This window comes from Arachis ipaensis, chromosome B9, assembly GCF_059453495.1.
Source record: "Arachis ipaensis isolate K30076 ecotype BB chromosome B9, ASM5945349v1, whole genome shotgun sequence".
Taxonomy (NCBI): Eukaryota; Viridiplantae; Streptophyta; class Magnoliopsida; order Fabales; family Fabaceae; genus Arachis; species Arachis ipaensis.
In genome coordinates this window covers 42,134,720-42,153,533 of record NC_142444.1, presented here as the reverse complement: position 1 = coordinate 42,153,533, position 18,814 = coordinate 42,134,720, and the positions used below count along the sequence as shown (strand labels likewise).

Below are 18,814 nucleotides of genomic sequence, written 5' to 3'. Positions count from 1 at the left end.
TTTCCTAGCAACTGGACGAACTCTTATTGATGTACAGAAAGGGGAAGTGACCCTGAGAGTCAATGAGGATGAGTTCAAGTTAAATGCTGTCAAAGCTATGCAGCATCCAGATACATCAAATGACTGCATGAGCACTGATATTATTGACTCTTTGGTGGAAGGGATCAATATGACTGAGAGTCTTGAATCAGAGCTAGAGGACATCTTTAAAGATGTTCAGCCAGATTTGGAGGAATCAGAGGAAATAAAAAAACCTCTAAAAATCCCTCAGGAAGAGGAGAAACCTCCTAAACTAGAGCTCAAACCATTACCACCATCCCTAAAATATGAATTTCTGGGAGAAGGTGACACTTTTCCAGTAATCATAAGCTCTGCTTTAAATCCACAGGAAGAGAAAGCACTAATTCAAGTGCTAAGGACACACAAGACAACTCTTGGGTGGTCCATAAGTGACCTTAAGGGCATTAGCCCAACAAGATGCCTGCACAAAATCCTATTGGAGGATGATGCCAAGCCAGTGGTTCAACCACAGAGGCGGCTAAATTCAGCCATGAAGGAAGTGGTGTAGAAAGAGGTCACTAAGTTACTAGAGGCTGTGATTATTTATCCCATTTCTGATAGCCCCTGGGTGAGCCCTGTCCAAGTTGTCCCCAAGAAGGGAGGCATGACAGTGGTTTATAATGAAAAGAATGAACTGGTTCCCACAAGAACAGTTATAGGGTGGCGTATGTGTATTGACTACAGAAGGTTCAATACAGCCACCAGAAAGGATCATTTTCCTTTACCATTCATAGACTAGATGCTAGAGAGACTAGCAGGTCATGAATACTACTGCTTTTTGGATGGCTATTCAGGCTACAACCAAATTGCAGTGGATCCTCAAGACCAAGAGAAAACAACATTCACATGTCCATCTGGAGTATTTGCTAATAGAAGAATGCCTTTTGGTCTATGCAATGCACCTGCAACCTTTCAGAGGTACATGCTCTCTATCTTCTCTGATATGGTAGAGAAGTTCCTGGAAGTCTTCATGGATGACTTCTCAGTGTTTGGAGACTCATTCAGCTCCTGTCTTGATCATCTAGCACTTGTCCTGAAAAGGTGCCAAGAGACTAACCTGGTCTTAAACTGGGAAAAATGTCACTTCATGGTGACTGAAGGAATTGTCCTTGGACACAAAATTTCAAGCAAAGGGATAGAGGTGGATCAAGCTAAGGTAGAGGTAATTGAGAAATTACCACCACCTGCCAATGTTAAGACAATCAGAAGCTTTCTGGGGCATGCATGATTCTATAGGAGGTTCATAAAGGATTTTTCAAAAATTGCAAAACCTCTAAGCAACCTGCTAGCTGCTGACACGCCATTTGTGTTTGACACAGAGTGTCTGCAGGCGTTTGAGACCCTGAAAGCCAAGCTGGTCACAGCACCAGTCATCTCTGCACCTGACTGGACATTACCATTCGAATTAATGTGTGATGCCAGTGACCATGCCATTGGTGCAGTGTTGGGACAAAGGCATAACAAGCTTCTGCACGTCATTTACTATGCCAATCGTGTTCTAAATGATGCACAGAAAAACTACACAACCACAGAAAAGGAGTTACTTACAGTGGTTTATGCCATTGACAAGTTTAGATCCTATTTAGTAGGTTCAAAAGTGATTGTGTATACTGACCATGCTGCTCTTAAATATCTACTCACAAAGCAGGATTCAAAACCCAGGCTCATAAGATGGGTGTTGCTTTTACAAGAGTTTGATATAGAAATAAGGGACAGAAAAGGGACAGAGAACCAGGTAGCTGATCACTTGTCCCGGATAGAACCAGTAGCAGGGGCGTCCCTCCCTCCTACTGAGATCTCTGAGACCTTTCCGGATGAGCAACTTTTTGCCATTCAGGAAGCACCATAGTTTGCAGACATTGCAAATTATAAAGCTGTGAGGTTCATACCCAAGGAGTACAGCAGGTTGCAAAAGAAAAAACTAATTTCTGATGCAAAGTACTACTTATGGGATGAACCATATCTCTTTAAGAGATGCACAGACGGAATGATTCGCAGATGCATCCTGATGAGCGGATAATTTATACGCTTTTTGGCATTATTTTTAGTATGTTTTTAGTATATTTTAATTAGTTTTTATTATATTTTTATTAGTTTTTAAATAAAAATCACTCTTCTGGACTTTACTATGAGTTTGTGTATTTTTCTGTGATTTCAGGTATTTTCTGGCTGAAATTGAGGGACCTGAGCAAAAATCTGATTCAGAGGCTGAAAAAGGACTGCAGATGCTGTTGGATTCTGACCTCCCTGCACTCGAAGTGGATTTTCTGGAGCTACAGAAGCCCAATTGGCGCGCTCTCAATTGCGTTGGAAAGTAGACATCTTGGGTTTTTCAGCAATGTATAATAGTTTATACTTTGCCCAAGATTTGATGGCCCAAACCGGCGTTCCAATTCAGCTCAAAAATTCTGGCGTTTAACTCCAAAACTGGCACAAAAGCTGGAGTTAAACGCCCAAACTGGCACAAAAGTTGGCGTTTAACTCCAAGAAAAGTCTCTACACATGGAGGCTTCAATGCTCAGCCCAAGCACATACCAAGTCGGCCTGGAAGAAGATTTCTGCATTAATTACTTATTTCTGTAACCCTAGGCTACTAGTTCTCTATAAATAGGACCTTTTACTATTGTATTTAGACAAATCTTTGGATGTTTAGTCCCTAGACCTTGGAGGTTGGCCATTCGGCCATGCTTACACCACTATCACTTTTGTATTCTCAATGGTGGAGTTTCTACACACCATAGATTAAGGTGTGGAGCTCTGCTGTTCTTCATGAATTAATACAAAGTACTATTGTTTTTCTATTCAACTCAAGTCTATTTCTTCTCCAAGATATTCATTCGTTCTTCAACTTGATAAATGTGATGATCCGTGACACTCATCATCATTCTCACCTATGAACATGTGCCTGACAACCACCTCTGTTCTACTAGCAATAGCTTGAATGCGTATCTCTTTGGTTTCTAATCTAAGATTGGAACCTTCGTGGTATAGGCTAGAATTATTGGCGGCCATTCCTGAGATCCGGAATGTCTAAACCTTGTCTGTGGTATTCTGAGTAGGATCTGGGAAGGGATGACTATGACGAACTTCAAACTCGCGATTGTGGGGCGTGTGACAAACGCAAAAGGATCTATGGATCCTATTCCGACATGATCGAGAACCGACAGATGATTATCCGTGCGGTGACAGTGCATTTGGAACGTTTTCACTGAGAGGACTGGAAGTAGCCATTGACAATGGTGATGCCCAACATAAAGCTTGCCATGGAAAGGAGTATGAATGATTGGAAGAGGGCAATAGGAAAGCAGAGGTTCAGGAGGAACAAAGCATCTTCATACGCTTATCTGAAATTCCAACCAAAGAATTACATAAGTACCTCTATCTTTATTTTATGTTTTATTCATCTTTTAATTATCAATTCTCTATCACCATCTGAATTCGCCTGACTGAGGTTTACAAGGTGACCATAGCTTGCTTCAAGCCGACAGTCTCCGTGGGATCGACCCTTACTCACGTAAGGTATTACTTGGACAACCCAGTGCACTTGCTGGTTAGTTGTGCGGAATTGTGACAAAGTGTGATTCACGTTTGAGAGCTCCAAGTCTTTGGCGCCATTGTTGATGATCACAATTTCGCATACCAAGCTTTTGGCGCCGTTGCCGGGGATTGTTTGAGTTTGGACAACTGACGGTTCATCTTGTTGCTTAGATTAGGTACTTTTCAGAATTTTTAAGAATGAATTCTAGAGTTTCAAGGTGATGTTCTTATCATCACAAAAGCTGATTGATTCTCATCAATTTAGCTGCTGAATGTAATGTCATGTTGAAGCTTGGCCAAACATGTCTAATCTTTTTAGACTGAAGCTTTAGACTAACATTGCATGATTCCTGGAATTCTTATTAAAAGTTTTGAATCCCTTTATTTTCTTTTCCATATAAGTTTCGAAAATCACAGAAAAATTTTATAAAATCATAAAAATAAAAAATATTTTATGTTTCTTGTTTGAGTCTAGTGTCAATTTTTAAGTTTGGTGTCAATTGCATTCTTCTTGCATTTTTCGAAAATATGCAAAATGTTCTTTATTAATCTTCAAGTTGTTCTTGATGATTTCGTTGCTCTGATCTTTAAATTCCCTTGTTTTGTGTGTTTAGTTGTTTCTCATATGCATTCTCAATTTGTTAGTGTCTCTTATATGAAAATTTTTAAGTTTGGTGTCCTGCATGCATTGTTTGTTTGATTTGAGTTTCCTAAGATTAATTATATTTTGATTGTTTCTCATCATTGAAAAATTCAAAAAAAATTCTCAAAAATATGTCTTTTCAAGTCAATAATACAGAGAATTGAAGATTCAGAACATTCAGCAGAGGAATCAAACAGAAAAAGCTGGGTGTTCAAAACGCCCAGTGAAGAAGGAAAACTGGCATTTAAACGCCAGCCAAGGTACCTGGCTGAGCGTTTAATGCCCAAAAAGGTAGGATTTTGGGCGTTAAATGCCAGAATGGATGCCATTCTGGGCGTTTAACGCCAGGATGACACTAGAGGGAAGATTTTGTTTTTAATTCAAATTTTTTTTCAAATCTTCATAATTTTTCAAAATCAAATCTTTTTCAAATCATATATTTTCAATCATATCTCTTCAAAATCAATTTCTTTCCATTTTTTTATTTTCGAAAATTCTTGTTATAATTAAAGATTTACTTCAAAAATTTTCAAGTTGTTACTTGCCTATTAAGAAAGGATCAAATTTTAAAATTTTAAGAATCATATCTTTTAATTTCTTGTTAGTCAAGTAATCAACTTTAATTTTAAAACTTTCTCTTTTTAATTTGATCTTCAATCATATATTCTCAATCATATCTTCTCAATCACATCTTTTTCAAAATTAATTTTCAATCATATCTTTTTTATTTCTAATTTCAAAATCTTTTTCAAAAATCACTTAATTTCTTTCCCAATTTTAGTTTTCGAAAATCATCAATCAAATTTTCAAAACTTCTTTTAATTATTTCAAAATCTTTTACTTTATTTTTGAAAATTCTTTCCCTCTTCTCACATCCTTCTATTTAAAGGACTAACACTCTTCCTCAAGGTGCAATTCGAACTCCTTCCTTCTTTATATGTTCGAATTCTCTTCTATCTACCTCCTCCTTCTATTCTTCTTTTCCTCAGACACCTCAAGGAATCTCTATACTGTGACATAGAAGATTCCCTACTTTATTATTCTTTTCTCTTTCATATGAGCAGGAACAAAGATAAAGGCATACTTGTTCAAGCTGATCCTGAACCTGAAAGGACCTTGAAGAGAAAGCTAAGAGAAGCTAAAGAACAATTCTCTTTAGAGGGCCTAACAGAGCTTTTCAAGGAAGAAGAAACCATGGCAGCCGAAAACAACAATGCAAACAATGCAAGGAAGGTGCTTGGTGACTTTACTGCACCTACTCCCGACTTCTATGGGAGAAGCATCTCAATCCCTGCCATTGGAGCAAACAACTTTGAGCTTAAGCCTCAATTAGTTTCTCTAATGCAACATAATTGCAAGTTTCATGGACTTCCATTGGAAGATCCTCATCAGTTCTTGGCTGAATTCTTGCAAATCTGTGACACTGTCAAGACCAATGGGGTTGACCCTAAAGTCTACAGACTTATGCTTTTTCCTTTTGCTGTAAGAGACAGAGCTAGGACATGGTTGGATTCACAACCTAAAGAAAGCCTGAACTCTTGGGAAAAGCTAGTCAATGCCTTCTTGGCAAAGTTCTTTCCACCTCAAATTGAGCAAGCTTAGAATGGAAGTCCAAACCTTCAGACAGAAGGAAGGAGAATCCCTCTATGAAGCATGGGAAAAATACAAGCAATTGATCAGAAGGTGTCCTTCTGACATGCTTTCTGAATGGAGCATCATAGGTATTTTCTATGATGGTCTGTCTGAACTATCCAAGATGTCATTGGATAGCTCTGCTGGAGGATCTCTTCATCTGAAGAAGACGCCTGCAGAAGCTCAGGAACTCATTGAAATGGTTGCAAATAACCAATTCATGTACACTTCAGAAGAAAGGAGTTCTTGAGATTGATACTCTGAATGCCATATTGGCTCAGAATAAAATATTGACCCAACAAGTCAATATGATTTCTCAGAGTCTGTCTGGAATGCAAGCAGCAACAGGCAGTACTAAGGAAGCTTCCTCTGAAGAAGAAGCTTATGATCCTGAGAACCCAACAATGGAAGAGGTGAATTATATGGGAGAACCCTATGGAAACACCTATAATCCTTCGTGGAGAAATCATCCAAATCTCTCATGGAAGGATCAACAGAGACCCCAACAAGGTTTCAACAACAATAATGGTGGAAGAAACAGGTTTAGCAATAGCAAGCCTTTTCCATCATCTTCTCAGCAACAGACAGAGAATTCTAAGCAAAGCTACTCTGACTTAGCAACCATTGTCTCTGATCTAATCAAAACCACTCAAAGTTTCATGACTGAAACAAGGTCCTCCATTAGAAATTTGGAGGCACAAGTGGGTCAGTTGAGTAAGAAAATTACTGAACTCCCTCCTAGCACTCTCCCAAGCAACACAGAAGAGAATCCAAAAAGAGTGCAAGGCCATAAACACGTCTCACACGGCCGAACCTGGAGAGGAGGAAGAGGCAGTGATCTCCACCGAGGAAGACCTCAATGGACGTCCACTGACCTCCATGGAGTTCCCTAAAGAGGAACCATGGGAATCCGAGGCTTACACTGAGACCATAGAGATTCTAGTGAATTTACTTTTGCCATTCATGAGCTCTGATGAGTATTCTTCCTCTGAAGAGGATGAAGATGTTACTGAAGAGCAAGTTGCTAAGTACCTTGGAGCAATCATGAAGCTAAATGCCAAGTTGTTTGGTAATGAGACTTAGGAGGATGAACCTCCATTGCTCATCAAAGAATTGGATGACTTGACTAGGCAAAAATTACCTCTGAAGAGACAAGACCCTGGAAAATTCTCAATCCCTAGTACCATAGGCACCATGACCTTTGAGAAGGCTCTGTGTGACCTAGGGTCAAGCATAAACCTCATGCCTCTCTCTGTAATGGAGAAGCTAGGGATCATTGAGGTACAAGCTGCAAGAATCTCACTGGAGATGGCAGACAATTCAAAGAAACAGGTTTATGGACTTGTAGAGGATGTCTTGGTAAAAGTTAAAGGCCATTACATCCCTGCTGATTTCATAATCCTAGAGATTGGGAAGTGTATGGATGAATCCATCATCCTTGGCAGACCCTTCCTAGCCACAGCAAAAGCTGTGATTGATGTTGACAGAGAAAAATTGATCATTCAGGTGAATGAAAACTCCCTTGTGTTTAAAGCTCAAGGATATCCCTCTGTTACCATGGAGAGGAAGCATGAAGAGCTTCTCTCAATACAGAGTCAAGCAGAGCCCTCACAGTCAAACTCTAAGTTTGGTGTTGGGAGGCCACAATTAAACTTTAAGTTTGGTGTTGAACCCCCACATTCAAACTCTAAGTTTGGTGTTGGGAGTTTCCAACATTGCTCTAAACATCTGTAAGGCTCCATGAGAGCTCACTGTCAAGCTATTGACATTAAAGAAGCGCTTGTTGGGAGGCAAACCAATTTTTACTTATCTATGTTAAATTTCTATTTTCTTTTATTATTTTATGTTTTCTGTAGGTTGATGATCATGAGAAGTCACAAAAATACTTGAAAAAGCAAAAACAGAATGAAAAATAGAACACCCTGGAGGAGAAACTTACTGGCGTTTAAACGCCAGTAAGGGTAGCAGAATGGGCGTTAAACGCCCAGTCTGGCACCATTCTGGGCGTTTAACGCCAGAAATGGGCTCTAAAGTGGCGTTTAACGCCAGGAATGGGCAAGAAGCTGGCATTAAACGCCAGAAATGGGAAGCAGCCTGGCGTTTAACGCCAGGATTGGCAGCAAGGGGCGTTTTACACGCCACATGGTGCAGGGATGAGAAATCCTTGACACCTCAGGATCTGTAGACCCTACAGGATCCCCACCTACCCCACCTCTCTCTCTCCTCTTCACCCATTCACCAATCACCTCAATACCTCTTCCCCAAAAACCCCTTACCTATCAAATCCCACCATTCTCTTCACCACTCACATCCATCCTTCATAAAACCCCACCTACCTCACCATTCAAATTCAAACCACTTTCCCACCCAAACCCACCCATAATGGCCGAAACATACCCTCCTCTCCACTCCTATATAAACCCATCTTCACTCCTTCATTTTCACACAATATACACACCACCTATCCCCCTTGGCCGAAACACATAGCCCACTCCATCTTCTCTATTTCTTCTTCTTCTACTCTCTTCTTTCTTCTTTTGCTCGAGGACGAGCAACCTTCTAAGTTTGGTGTGGTAAAAGCTAAAGCTTTTTTTTTTCATAACCATTAATGGCACCAAAGGCCGGAGAAACCTCTAGAAAGAGGAAAGGAAAGGCAAAAGCTTCCACCTCCGAGTCATGGGAGATGGAGAGATTCCTCTCAAGGGTGCATTAAGACCACTTCTATGAAGTTGTGGCCAAGAAGAAGGTGATCCCCGAGGTCCCTTCTAAGCTCAAAAAGGGAGAATATCCAGAGATCCGACATGAGATTCGAAGAAGAGGTTGGGAAGTTCTCACCAACCCCATTCAACAAGTCAGAATCTTAATGGTTCAAGAGTTCTATGCAATGCATGGATCACCAAGAACCATGATCAAAGTGTGAACCCGGACCCCAAGAATTAGCTTACAATGGTCCAAGGGAAATACTTGGATTTTAGTCCGGAAAATGTAATGTTGGCATTCAACTTGCCCATGATGCAAGGAGATGTACACCCCTACACTAGAAGGGTCAACTTTGATCAAAGGTTAGACCAAGTCCTCATGGACATATGTGAGGAGGGCACTCAATGGAAGAGAGATTCAAGAGGGAAGCCGGTTCAACTAAGAAGGCATGACCTCAAGCCCATGGCTAGGGGATGGTTGGAGTTCATCCAACGCTCAATCATTCCTACTAGCAACCGATCTGAAGTTATTATAGACCGGGCTATCATGATTCATAGCATCATGATTAGAGAGGAAGTAGAAGTTCATGAGGTTATATCCCAAGAACTCTACAAGGTGGCGGACAAGTCCTCCACTGTGGCAAGGTTAGCCTTCCCTCATCTCATTTGTCACCTCTGCAATTCAGCTGGAATTGACATAGAGGAAGACATCCTCATCGATGAGGACAAGCCCATCACTAAGAAAAGGATGGAGCAAGTGAGAGAACCTCACCAAGAGCATGAGAAATTTCCTCATCATGAAATCCCTGAGATGCCTCAAGGGATGCAATTTCCTCCACAAAACTATTGGGAGCAAATCAACACCTCCCTAGGAGAATTAAGTTCTAACATGGGACAACTAAGGGTGGAGCACCAAGAGCATTCCATCCTCCTCCATGAAATTAAAGAAGACCAAAGAACCATGAGAGAGGAGCAACAAAGGCAAGGAAGAGACATTGAGGAGCTCAAGCACTCCATAAAATCTTCAAGAGGAAGAACAAGCCGCCATCCCTAAGGTGGACCCGTTCTTTAATTTCCTTGTTCTTTATTTTCCTGTTTTTCGAATTTTTATGCTTGTGTTTATTTATGTTTGTGTCTTTATTACATGATCATTAGTGTCTAAGTGTCTATGCCTTAAAGCTATGAAAATGAATCCATCACCTTTCTTAAATGAAAAATGTTTTTAATTGAAAAAGAAAAAGAAGTGCATGAATTTCAAATTTTAAAACAGTTTAATTATTTTGATGTGGTGGCAAGACTATTGTCTTTCTGAATGAATGCTTGAACAGTACATATTTTTGAATTTGATTGTTTATGAATGTTAAAATTGTTGGCTTTTGAAAGAATGATGGGAAAAGGAGAAATGTTATCTGATGATCTGAAAAATCATAAAATTGATTTTTGAAGCAAGAAAAAGCAGTGAAAAGCTTGCAGAAAAAAAAGGAAAGAAAAGAAAAGCAAGCAGAAAAAGCCAATACCCCTTTAAACCAAAAGGCAAGGGTGATAAAAAGGATCCAAGGCTTTGAGCATCAGTGGATAGGAGGGCCCACAGGAATAAAATCCTGGCCTAAGCGGCTAAACCAAGCTGTCCCTAACCATGTGCTTGTGGCGTGAAGGTGTCAAGTGAAAACTTGAGACTGAGCGGTTAAAGTCGAGGTCCAAAGCAAAAAGAAGAGTGTGCTTAAGAACCCTTGACACCTCTAATTGGGGACTCTAGCAAAGCTGAGTCACAATCTGAAAAGGTTCACCCAGTTATGTGTCTGTGGCATTTATATATCTGGTGGTAATACTGGAAAACAAAGTGCTTTGGGCCACGGCCAAGACTCATAAAGTAGCTGTGTTCAAGAATCAACATACTTAACTAGGAGAATCAATAACACTATCTGGATTCTGAGTTCCTATAGATGCCAATCATTCTGAACTTCAAGGAATAAAGTGAGATGCCAAAACTGTTCAGAAGCAAAGAGCTAAATGCCCTGCTCATCTAATTAATACTGATCTTTATAGATGTTTTTGGAATTCATTGTATATTCTCTCCTTTTTATCCTATTTGATTTTCAGTTGCTTGGAGACAAGCAACAATTTAAGTTTGGTGTTGTGATGAGCGGATAATTTATATGCTTTTTGGCATTGTTTTTGGTATGTTTTTAGTATATTTTAATTAGTTTTTATTATATTTTTATTAGTTTTTAAATAAAAATCACTCTTCTGGACTTTACTATGATTTTGTGTGTTTTTCTATGATTTCAGGTATTTTCTGGCTGAAATTGAGGGACCTGAGCAAAAATCTGATTCAGAGGCTGAAAAAGGACTGCAGATGCTGTTGGATTCTGACCTCCCTGCACTCGATGTGGATTTTCTGGAGCTATAAAAGCCCAATTGGCACGCTCTCAATTGCGTTGGAAAGTAGACATCCTGGGTTTTCCAGCAATGTATAATAGTCCATACTTTGCCCAAGATTTGATGGCCCAAACCGGCGTTCCAAGTCAACTCAAGAATTCTGGCGTTTAACTCCAAAACTGGCACAAAAGCTGGCGTTTAACTCCAAGAAAAGTCTCTACACGTGGAAGCTTCAATGCTTAGCCCAAGCAAACACCAAGTGGGCCCGGAAGAAGATTTCTGCATTAATTACTTATTTCTGTAACCCTAGGCTACTAGTTCTCTATAAATAGGACCTTTTACTATTGTATTTAGACAAATCTTTGGACGTTTAGTCCCTAGACCCTGGAGGCTGGCCATTCGGCCATGCTTACACCACTATCACTTTTGTATTCTCAACGGTGGAGTTTCTACACACCATAGATTAAGGTGTGGAGCTCTGCTGTTCTTCATGAATTAATACAAAGTACTATTGTTTTTCTATTCAACTCAAGTCTATTTCTTCTCCAAGATATTCATTCGTTCTTCAACTTGATGAATGTGATGATCCGTGACACTCATCATCATTCTCACCTATGAACATGTTCCTGACAACCACCTCTGTTCTACTAGCAATGGCTTGAATGCATATCTCTTGGGTTTCTAATCTAAGATTGGAACCTTCGTGGTATAGGCTAGAATTATTGGCGGCCATTCTTGAGATCCGGAACGTCTAAACCTTGTCTGTGGTATTCTGAGTAGGATCTGGGAAGGGATGACTGTGACGAGCTTCAAACTCGCGATTGTGGGGCGTGTGACAGCCGCAAAAGGATCAATGGATCCTATTCCGACATGATCGAGAACCGACAGATGATTAGCTGTGCGGTGATAGCGCATTTAGAACGTTTTCACTGAGAGGACGGGAAGTAGCCATTGACAACGGTGATGCCCAACATAAAGCTTGCCATGGAAAGGAGTATGAATGATTGGAAGAGGGCAATAGGAAAGCAGAGGTTTAGGAGGAACAAAGCATCTTCATACGCTTATCTGAAATTCCAACCAAAGAATTACATAAGTACCTCTATCTTTATTTTATGTTTTATTCATCTTTTAATTATCAATTCTCCATCACCATCTGAATTTTCCTGACTGAGGTTTACAAGATGACCATAGCTTGCTTCAAGCCGACAGTCTCCGTGGGATCGACACTTACTCACGTAAGGTATTACTTGGACGACCCAGTGCACTTGCTGGTTAGTTGTGCGGAATTGTGACAAAGTGTGATTCACATTTGAGAGCTCCAAGTCTTTGGCGCCATTGTTGATGATCACAATTTCGTGCACCACGTCCCTAGAGAGGAGGCATAAAAGATCCTGTGGCATTGCCATGGATCACAGTATGGAGGACATTTCAGAAGTGAGCGAACAGCCACTAAAGTCCTCCAATGTGGCTTCTATTGACCTACTCTCTATAGAGATGCCCGAGAGTTTTTGCATAACTGTGACAGTTGCCAAAGAGTTGGTAACTTGCCTCATAGTTATGCCATGCCTCAACAAAGGATCTTAGAGATTGAGTTGTTTGATGTATGGGGTATTGACTTCATGGGTCCTTTCCCACCATCATACTCAAACACTTACATTCTGGTGGCAGTAGACTACGTATCTAAATGGGTGGAAGCAATTGCCACACCTACTAATGATACCAAGACTGTGCTGAAGTTCCTCCAGAAACATATTTTCAGCAGATTTGGTGTTCCCAGAGTACTAATCAGTGATGGGGGCACCCATTTCTGCAATAAACAGCTTTACTCTACTATGGTTCGATATGGAATTAGCCACAAAGTGGCAACTCCGTATCATCCACAGACAAATGGGCAGGCTGAAGTCTCTAATAGAGAACTAAAGAGAATCCTAGAATGGACCGTAATTGCCCGAAGAAAGGATTGGGCAAAGAGCTTGGATGATGCTCTGTGGGCATACAGAACAGCATTCAAGACTCCTATAGGAACCTCTCCATACCAGCTTGTGTATGGCAAGGCCTGTCATTTACTCGTGGAACTGGAACATAAAGCCTACTGGGCAACCAGATTCCTAAACATGGATGCTAAGTTAGCTGGTGAGAAAAGATTGCTCCAGCTAAATGAGCTAGAGGAGTTCAGACTCAATGCTTTTGAAAATGCAAAAATTTATAAGGAAAAAGCAAAAAAGTGGCATGACAAGAAATTGTCATCCAGAGTCTTTGAGCCAGGATAAAAAGTTCTGCTGTTTAACTCTAGGCTCAGATTATTCCCCGGGAAACTAAAATCCCGGTGGAGGGGACCATATGTGATTACAAGAGTGTCACCATATGGATATATTGAGCTTCAAGATATTGATTCTGACAAAAAGTTCATTGTTAATGGACAGAGAATTAAACATTATCTTGAAAGCAATTTTGAGCAAGAATGCTCAAAACTGAAGCTTGAATGAAGCTCAGTAAAAGTCCAGCTAAAGACAATAAAGAAGCGCTTGCTGGGAGGCAACCCAGCCATTAGCAATTTATTTGTTTTAATTAATACTTGTAGAAGTTTGATATACATTTTTCTTCAAAGGTTAATCATCAAAATTGAAGGAATTCACAGAGTTACAGAAGGATTCAGTGCAAAAAGTAGAGAAAAGGAGCTTGCTGGAAAGAAAATGCCAGTAAGGGGCATTTTGGGCGTTAAACGCCAGAATGGGTACCATTCTGGGTGTTTAACGCCAGAATTGCAGCATCCTAGGCGTTCAGAAAAATGCCCAGTGATAAAGGGGTTTCTGGCATTTAACGCCAGCCAGGGTACCTGGCTGGGCGTTAAACACCCATAATGGCCAACAATTGGGCGTTAAACGCCAGAATGGATACCATACTGGGTGTTTAACACCAGAAAGGCAGGGGGAGGAGATTTTGTTTCCAACTTCAAATTTTTTCAAATTTTCATGTTTTGATTCATACTTTTCTGCATAAACATGTTTCAAACTTTCATCATCCACCCTCAATTTTCAAAAATTCAAACATTTTCTAAATCTTTTTTCAATTTTCTTTTCAAATCCTTCCCAAATCTTCTTCAAAAACTCAATTATCTTCTTAATTTCTTTCCAAATCTTTTTCAACTCATCATATCATCTTTTAATTCTTAGATGCATAACCAAATTTTCAGATTTAACATTTTTATATCTTTTTCAATTACAAATCTCATCTTTTTCATATCATGATTTTATTTTCTTCCATCAATCATATTTCTATGTCATATCTCTTTCAAATTTTTCGAAATCCCTCCCCTCCTCCTATAAATATACATTCGGCCATCCCCTCCTCTCTACCATTCGAATTTGCCTCTTCTCCTCTCTCTCCCCTTTCCTTTCTTTTGCTTCAGAGCAAGCAAACCTCTAAGTTTGGTGTGTTTTTCCGTGATCATTGAGCTAAGACTCATCAAGATCATGGCACCTAAGGGAAAACAAACCAAATCAAGAGGCAAGAAAGAGAATACTCCAAAGAGTCTTTGGAATCAAGAGAGGTTCTTAACCAAAGAACATGCAGACCATTACCACAAAATAATGGATCTGAGGTCAGTAATCCCGGAAGTTAAATTCAATCTGAAAGAGGATGAATATCTGGAGATCCAAGAGCAAATTCGACACAGAGGATGGAAAATTCTAGCCAATCCTGAGACAAAGGTTGGAAGAAACATGGTTCAGGAATTCTACTCAAATCTGTGGCTGACAGATAAGCAGAGAATAACTGGAACCGCCTTTCATACCTACCGAACCATGGTCAGAGGGAGGCTTATTTACTTCCATCTGGACAAAATAAAAGAGATCTTCAAATTGCTTCAACTACAAGATGATCCAGAATCCTTTAATAGGAGAATGGTGAAAGTAGATAAGGGGTTGGATCAAGTTCTAGAGGACATATGCCTCCCTGGAACTAAGTGGATAACCAATTCAAAAGGTGTCCCAAACCAACTCAAGAGGGGAGATCTCAAACCAGTTACAAGAGGGGAGATCTGGTATAAGCTAGAATTATTAGCAGCCATTCCTGAGATCTGGAACGTCTAAACCTTGTCTGTGGTATTCTGAGTAGGATCTGGGAAGGGATAACTGTGACGAGCTTCAAACTCGCGATTGTTGGGCGTGTGACAGACGCAAAAGGATCAATGGATCCTATTCCAGCATGATCGAGAACCGACAGATGATTAGCCGTGCGGTGACAGTGCATTTGGAACGTTTTCACTGAGAGGACGGGAAGTAGCCATTGACAACCGTGATGCCCAAGATAAAGCTTGCCATGGAAGGAGCCTTGCGTGCATGAAGAAGAAGATAGTAGGAAAGCAGAGATTCAGAAGACAAAGCATCTCCAAAGCCTCAACCTGTTCTTCATTATTGCATAATAAGTATTTATTTCATGTTCTTTTACTTTTTACAATTAAATCTGAGAATTATTGATATCCTGACTAAGAGTTACAAGATAACCATAGCTTGCTTCAAGCCGACAATCTCCGTGGGATCGACCCTTACTCACGTAAGGTATTACTTGGACGACCCAGTGCACTTGCTAGTTAGTTGTGCAGAGTTGCAAAAGTGTGATTGTAATTTTGTGCACCAGTCAGCGTGTTCCGTGTCGTGTCGTGTCCCGTGTCTGTGTTAGTGTCCGTGCATCATAGCTTGTGGAGCATGGTTGCCAACTGCTTCTTCATGTGATTGTGTGCTTCTGCTTCCATGGTTTGAGTTGGATCCTCTTCTTCTTCTTCTTCTTCTTCACCAACCACCCTCTTGCCTCTTGCCACTGCTTTTCTTTTCAATCTTAAGAATGTTCTCTCTGGCTCAGAATCGTAGGAGGTTACAGCTCCTCTTCTCCCTGTCATACACAACACAAAACAATCTAAACAAGAGATTAGCACCCTTTGGAAGAAGGGTGGATAAGTCAAAATTAATTGATGCAAAGTATCAAACAGTTAGTGTGCTTCTTGTTAGAGTTAATGTATAAACAATAAATAGTTAAGAATTAAAATACTAAAAGGAATGGATAAAGTAAAGACTGAAGTTAAAGAGACTAACAAAGTAAAGAAAATGCTTAATCTAAATACTCAGCAACTTAGTCATTATTAATTCAAAATCAATCCCCAGCAACGGTGCCATAAAACTTGATGACCAGAATTTGCTCCCCAGATAAAATGAATCCGTTCTTTGGCAAGCGCACCAAATTATTGTCAAGTAATAACCCACAGTGGAGTGGGGTCAAATCCACAGAGATTGATTGATTGAGCAACTTTAGTTAATGAGTGAATTTAGTTAAGCTAATCAATAGAGAGAATGTTGATTGTAGAAAATTAAATAGCAAAAATGTAAATGCCTTAAAAGTAAAGGAAAGCAATAAAGTGCAAAAAAGTAAATAGTAAGAATGTAAATAACTGAAACATATATGACTGAATTATAAATGGGAATGGGGAATAGCAGAAAGTAAAGAAAGCTATAAAGAATAGGGAAAATAAGAATAAGGGGAATTCATTGGGATTAGGAAATGTTGCTCTCTTTGGATTAAATTCATCTCATCTTATCTTCAATCATGCAACTCATTGACCTCTTGGCAATCATGATTCATTGAACCCCAAACCCTTGGTGATTCAATCTCTCAAATCTTGATAATAAGCCAATTCCTTGGTCTAATTGCTCATGAAGAGAGATATGCTTGGTCCCTGATTATACCATACATCCTCATAGATCCAAATAGTGGGTGGATTTCATGTTACCATATCCAATCCCAAAACCCAGATCTACTCAAGTGTGAGAAGGAATTTCAAGCATGGTTTGATTTTTCCTTTTCCAAGGTTCCCATGAAACCCATTTTGCATTCAACCTCTTCTCCAAGATGATTGAACACTAGCAAATCAAAGAGAAGATGAAAAGAAGAAGAAATTCACTATCATTAATCCATCAAGTACAACAGAGCTCCCTCTCCCAATGAGAGAGAGTTTAGCTACTCATATCTTAGAGAAAAGTACAAGAGATGGAAGAGATAAAGTGAAGTAAAACTAAAACTTGACCAATCAAGCTAACCACTAGCCCCCCCCCCTTTTCAATATTCTCAGGGGTATATATACTACTCCTATTACTAGAATTAAGAAAATACAAAAGAGAAAAGAAAATTACAACTGAAAGGATAAGGAAAAACTCATAAAATGAACCATGTGCCTGTGCGTGTGACTGGCGCTTGAGTGGCGTGCCACGTCTACCTCTTCAGTTTGGCCTGGCATGCCACGGCTGGTTCCCCAAGTGGCACGCCCTCTTCATCAGCCAACCTGGCGTGCCATGCCTTCGAACCCAGGTGGCACGCCTAGGGTCTCTCCTTTGCTTAGTTAGCCTGGCGTGCCATGCCTTCGAGCTCAAGTGGCACGCCCAGGCTCTTCCTTTTGCCCTTCTTCTCTGGAATCTTGAACTAACGTGGCACGCCTAGGTCTGGCATGTGACTCCCAAAATAAGCACTCCATCATTCCTCTCTGGAAAACAATACTGGCGTGCCACACCCAGTAAGTGGCGTGTCACGCCTTTGATAGTGCATGAATGAAAAGTGACTGGCGTGCCACGCCCAGCATTCAAGTGGCACACCCATAGTTATCTTGTCTTGGCGTGCCACGCCTTAAGTCTCCACTGGCACGCCCAGTCTTCTTCTTCCATGGGTGCTGGAGTTGGTGTTTTATGCCTTCGACATCAAGTGGCACACCCAGTGTTGGTACTTAAGCTCTGCAAGCATTGGCGTGCCACACCTGGGACCCAAGTGGCATGCCCAGTGTGGGTATTTCCTCTATGCTCCTCTGGTCAAATGTATTGGTGTGCTATGCCTTCGAGTTCAAGTGGCACACCCCTCTTCATGTTGCCTTGGCGTGCCACGCCTGAAGTTTCAAGTGGCACGCCCTTGTTGATGTTGCCTCCTCCCTTTCTAGAATTCATAACTGGTGTGCCATGCCTTCGCGTTCAAGTGGCACGCCCATTGCTCAAAATGGAGTTGGCATGCCACGCCCAGCCTGGCGTGCCACGCCCCCTTTGTGATCTTCAAAAGTGCTCTCTGGAAAGTATAGTTGGCATGCCACGCCTGGGCTTGGCGTGCCACGCCCATTGTGAGTTCCATGGACTTGAAGACTGGCATGTCACGCCTTCGACATCAAGTGGCACGCCCAGTGAATTACTTGCATTGTGCTTTCTGAATTTATAAACTAGCGTGCCACGCCCAGTAGGTGGCGCGCCACGCCCATTGTAATTCTTTTCTTGTTGCTCTCTGGAGTTGTCAACTGGCGTGCCACGCCCTATTGTTGGCGTGCCACACCCATACTATTTGGTGGCATTTGAGCCAAGTTGCACGCCCAGCTTCTTTTTCTTGTTTCCTCCTTCTTTTGTTGCTCCTTTCACCTGAAATTTAACACAAGCTCATTTCAAAGAAATGTACCATAATATTCACCATTAACTCATGAAATTGCATTGATTGAATGAGATTATACTTCTTTTATGGTCCTTTTAGATGAGAAAAAGAGGTAGATGATGCAAGTCATCAGTTGATATGTATTCTGGGGTCCCAAACTATCCTCTTAGACTCATTTCAATTTAGCATGACTCCAACCTTTGCAGTTCAACCTTGATGATCCAACTAAAATGAACCTAGGATTGTATTTCTAACCACTACACAACTCTCTCTTACTCTTCAATCCACAAAGCATCCTAATTTGACCATCCGTTTCTAGCAAACCATATTCAAGCGGAATAAGAAAGCTAAGAGATGTGAATTTTACCCGCTTGAATGATGTAAAAGATGATGGTAACTTAGGAGGAGATGCTTCCAA

The 18,814-nt window shown here is 40.6% G+C and overlaps 1 non-coding gene across 1 annotated transcript; it reads right to left on the bottom strand.

Moving 5' to 3' along the window:
• Positions 1-5,834: 5,834 nt before the first annotated feature.
• On the bottom strand, positions 5,835-5,942 carry LOC148544446 (small nucleolar RNA R71). Its single transcript, XR_015901126.1, has one exon. It is a non-coding gene; the product is annotated as a small nucleolar RNA R71 (small nucleolar RNA).
• Between the last annotated feature and the right edge of the window lie 12,872 nt (positions 5,943-18,814).